This window comes from Sinocyclocheilus anshuiensis, unplaced genomic scaffold, assembly GCF_001515605.1.
Source record: "Sinocyclocheilus anshuiensis isolate Anshui unplaced genomic scaffold, SAMN03320099.WGS_v1.1 scaffold69, whole genome shotgun sequence".
In the NCBI taxonomy this organism is placed as follows: domain Eukaryota; kingdom Metazoa; phylum Chordata; class Actinopteri; order Cypriniformes; family Cyprinidae; genus Sinocyclocheilus; species Sinocyclocheilus anshuiensis.
Genome location: NW_015537933.1, coordinates 51,515 through 56,707, shown reverse-complemented (window position 1 = coordinate 56,707; position 5,193 = coordinate 51,515). Strand labels below are relative to the sequence as shown.

The following is a 5,193-nucleotide window of genomic DNA, read 5'->3' as shown; positions in this document are numbered from 1 at the left end:
TATATATTCTTATTTTGTGCACGTGAATTGGTTTTGTGAATATATATTTTTTTTCGTGCACATGAATTAGGTTTCATGAATGTGAATTGGGATTTGCACGTATGCATCATGTCTTTTGCGTGAATTATTATTCAGATCAATCTAGCTCCATAGTGTCCTGTAATTAGCATCACATGTGTCTTCAAACTTGTAATCAGTATATTTTTTTCGTGCACTTGAATTATTTCTCATGTATGTGTATTGGGTTACGCATGTGTGCATCGCGTCTTTTGCGTGAATTATTATTGAGATCATTCTGGCTCCATATGTCTATAGTCTCTTTCAGACTGAACTCACACCATCTGATGCTGGCATTTATTACTGTGCTGTTGCTACATGTGGGAAGATACACTTTGGAAATGGAACGAAGTTGATTATTGAAGGTACATATATATTTGATTTTGATATAGAACATGTAGTACAATTTATTTAATACACGAGTTTCACAATTTGAGTTGAATTACTGAAATAAATGAACTTTTCCACGACATTCTAATTTATTGAGATGCACCTGTATCTTCGTTTGACAAATTGATCAAATATTTCTTTATATTTATGTTGGTACATGATCTCCTAAATCTATGTAACCATTTCAGCTTCTTCAGCTTTGACTTTTTGGAGTCCAGTTGTTTTAACCCTGTTTACAGTCAGTATAATATCCATTATTGTGAACATATTTCTGGTGAGACTGATGCACAAAAAAGGTAAATATATTAAAATAAGTTTATAACAAAATTAAGTAAGGTACTAATATTACACTTTTTAAAATCTTTGAAATTCAGATCAGTGTAATTAACATATTTTATTATTATTATCCGAAGAAACTTCAAAACAACCCAGAAATCAAAGGAATCAGGTAATCCTTTTATATTGGATTTGCCCTGTAAATGATAGAGAATTAAAATGAATTAAAATGTTGTTTTAGCAAAGTGTTTTAACAGTTCACAAAACTATTTCCTTCACATTTTTTCTTCTTCATATTAATCAACAAATAACCTATTCTTTCATACATGACAGTTCAAAGATTTGAGGTTAGTAAGACCTGTAATGTTTTTGAAAGAAGTCTCGTATGTTCACCAAGGCTACAGTTATTTGATCAAAAATACAGTAAAAACAGAAATATAGTAAAATATTTATTATTATTATCCTTTATTTTACCAGGAATTATCCCATTGAGATATAAATCTCTTCTATCAGGGAGTCCTGGCCAAAATGGCAGCACAGAAAGTTTCACATACAGATTAGACACACATAAAACAAAACAAAACAAAACAATATATATATATATCATCCAACATCATATTAAAAATTACATAAAACTTTATGCATATTACATATTATTACAATTTAAATTACAATTACATATATTACGTAAATTACATATTATTACAATTTAAAATATATTTAATTGAATTAATTTAAAATAATGGTTTTCTGTGTTCTAAAATATATGAATATTTCCTGTGATGGCAAAATGCTGGTATTTTTATTAAAATCATGCATTACACTACTGATGAAGCACTGTTGCGGCTTTAATTTAATGCTCAAGGGAAAAGTATGGGTAGAGTAAGATAATTTAATTGTAGGTATTTATTTTCCTGTTGTTGTTTTGGTTTGTTTGTTTGAGTGTGTGTGTGTGAGAGAGAGAGAGAGAGAGAGAGTGTGTGTGTGTGTGTGTGTGTGTGCTTTCTATATATGGAGTAATTCATAAAATGCATGTTTTTCCAATTATGTTGTTTGATCGTTATTGTATTTTTCCTTCTGCAGAATGAGGAAACAGATGCGGGGTGGATCACGGGCGGGGTGACGTAGAGACCAGGGAGCTTAAAAGCACGTGCAGTGGATACAGCGGCAGCTTCTGTCATTCAGCGAAGCGCTCTGTGTGTGTCAGTTCTATTTATTGTTGTCTGTCAAGCATAAGCCACGTCTAAGGCGAAAGACAAGCATAAAGGTCGAGAGCAGACAGCATTTTAGACTGTGTGTTCCTCCCTGCCGCACTACGATACGTGTGGGGATACACACAGTTTATGTGTTGTTTGTTTGGGAGCGGAGCTCACACAGTCAGCTCTCGAGGGGGCTGATTGTGCTTCTGCCCGCTGTAAATGCTCAGCTCCCGCCGGGCACGCTTCGAGGAGTGTGTCAGTGCTTGTGATCTTGCGGTTCCAGTCCCGCTGCTGCTGAGGCATGGTGGCGATTGAGATCGCGGGGATCGCTCATGGATCAAGCAGACGGGTTGGAGACGGGCTCGCCCTTTCTCTGCCTGCACTCCCTAGATCTAGCGGTGTGCACTGAATTTATTTAATACACGAGTTTCACAATTTGAGTTGAATTACTGAAATAAATGAACTTTTCCACGACATTCTAATTTATTGAGATGCACCTGTATCTTCGTTTGACAAATTGATCAAATATTTCTTTATATTTATGTTGGTACATGATCTCCTAAATCTATGTAACCATTTCAGCTTCTTCAGCTTTGACTTTTTGGAGTCCAGTTGTTTTAACCCTGTTTACAGTCAGTATAATATCCATTATTGTGAACATATTTCTGGTGAGACTGATGCACAAAAAAGGTAAATATATTAAAATAAGTTTATAACAAAATTAAGTAAGGTACTAATATTACACTTTTTAAAATCTTTGAAATTCAGATCAGTGTAATTAACATATTTTATTATTATTATCCGAAGAAACTTCAAAACAACCCAGAAATCAAAGGAATCAGGTAATCCTTTTATATTGGATTTGCCCTGTAAATGATAGAGAATTAAAATGAATTAAAATGTTGTTTTCGCAAAGTGTTTTAACAGTTCACAAAACTATTTCCTTCACATTTTTTCTTCTTCATATTAATCAACAAATAACCTATTCTTTCATACATGACAGTTCAAAGATTTGAGGTTAGTAAGACCTGTGAAAGAAGTGAAAGAAGTCTCGTATGTTCACCAAGGCTACAGTTATTTGATCAAAAATACAGTAAAAACGTAAAATATTTAATGTTTTTGAAAGAAGTCTCGTATGTTCACCAAGGCTACAGTTATTTGATCAAAAATACAGTAAAAACAGAAATATAGTAAAATATTTATTATTATTATCCTTTATTTTACCAGGAATTATCCCATTGAGATATAAATCTCTTCTATCAGGGAGTCCTGGCCAAAATGGCAGCACAGAAAGTTTCACATACAGATTAGACACACATAAAACAAAACAAAACAAAACAATATATATATATATCATCCAACATCATATTAAAAATTACTTTATGCTTTATGCATATTACATATTATTACAATTTAAATTACAATTACATATATTACGTAAATTACTACAATTTAAAATTTAAAATATATTTAATTGAATTAATTTAAAATAATGGTTTTCTGTGTTCTAAAATATATGAATATTTCCTGTGATGGCAAAATGCTGGTATTTTTATTAAAATCATGCATTACACTACTGATGAAGCACTGTTGCGGCTTTAATTTAATGCTCAAGGGAAAAGTATGGGTAGAGTAAGATAATTTAATTGTAGGTATTTATTTTCCTGTTGTTGTTTTGGTTTGTTTGTTTGAGTGTGTGTGTGTGTGAGAGAGAGAGAGAGAGAGAGTGTGTGTGTGTGTGTGTGTGTGCTTTCTATATATGGAGTAATTCATAAAATGCATGTTTTTCCAATTATGTTGTTTGATCGTTATTGTATTTTTCCTTCTGCAGAATGAGGAAACAGATGCGGGGTGGATCACGGGCGGGGTGACGTAGAGACCAGGGAGCTTAAAAGCACGTGCGGTGGATACAGCGGCAGCTTCTGTCATTCAGCGAAGCGCTCTGTGTGTGTCAGTTCTATTTATTGTTGTCTGTCAAGCATAAGCCACGTCTAAGGCGAAAGACAAGCATAAAGGTCGAGAGCAGACAGCATTTTAGACTGTGTGTTCCTCCCTGCCGCACTACGATACGTGTGGGGATACACACAGTTTATGTGTTGTTTGTTTGGGAGCGGAGCTCACACAGTCAGCTCTCGAGGGGGCTGATTGTGCTTCTGCCCGCTGTAAATGCTCAGCTCCCGCCGGGCACGCTTCGAGGAGTGTGTCAGTGCTTGTGATCTTGCGGTTCCAGTCCCGCTGCTGCTGAGGCATGGTGGCGATTGAGATCGCGGGGATCGCTCATGGATCAAGCAGACGGGTTGGAGACGGGCTCGCCCTTTCTCTGCCTGCACTCCCTAGATCTAGCGCTCTCTCTCGGGGTTCGGAAGCCCGCGTTGGGGTCTCTTCCCCCTTTGAGTGAGAGCTCGCTGCTGCAGCTACCTTTCTCCGAGGAGATTGATATTGTTTGCATATGAGCAGACTGCTTTTGGATCGCTCGTTCTCCCTGCCCTCGCTTAAATAAGGGGTGGGTATGCACGCGATCTATGTGTAATCTGTTTTGGAGCAGAGCACGCAGAGTCAGCTCTTGAGGGGGCTGGGGCTGGCTGTGTTCTTTCTGTAAATGTCCCTAAAAAAAAAGAAAAGGTGAACATTACATTGGATGTTTAGCTCTGCTCACACTGACGTTTTTTCTCGAGGGAAGAAAGTCTTATGCAATGTAGAATCGAGTGACTCGCGCATTGCAGAGGCAACGCGTGCGTACGGTCATTCACGAGTCTCTATATTGAATCTTTATCATAATCAGACTGTGTTTATTTGTCTGGTTGTTTGGCTTCATTTAATTCTGAGGAATTAAATTATGTATATTCATCTGGCTTTGAGAAGTTAGAGATATATATATATATATATATATATATATATATATATATATATATACACACACATATATGTTTATATTATTCGGTAGGGACCGGAGACAGGCTTCACCCTTTCTCCTCCCTCACTCTCTAAATGCAGTGAGCTCTTGGGGAAGAAAAAAAAATTCTCAAGTGAGAGCACACCTCTCTTCTTCCGTGGAGGGTGATGAGGTCAGCAGGGGTTGCTAAGCGGGAGCAGCCCCAGCCGTGGTCCAGCTCCTCATTTGGGGAGTGTCGCTTCTCGTACTCCCCCAAAATATCGGAAGTCAGAGTGGCGCTCCTGGGCGAAGGCTTCTAAACAGAAGGCGGATCTGCAGACCGTTATTCTCGCTGGATAGTCTTTGACTAAAACATGATGACGCCTATGGCCCAGGACG

The 5,193-nt window shown here is 37.0% G+C and overlaps 1 long non-coding RNA gene across 1 annotated transcript in view; it reads right to left on the bottom strand.

Moving 5' to 3' along the window:
* Window positions 1–242: 242 nt before the first annotated feature.
* Window positions 243–5,193, bottom strand: part of LOC107658343 (uncharacterized) — a 16,621-nt gene continuing 11,670 nt past the window's right edge. The window contains exon 3 of the long non-coding RNA XR_001630775.1: window positions 243–316. This is a non-coding gene — a long non-coding RNA (uncharacterized LOC107658343). The remainder of the gene's footprint in view (window positions 317–5,193) is intronic.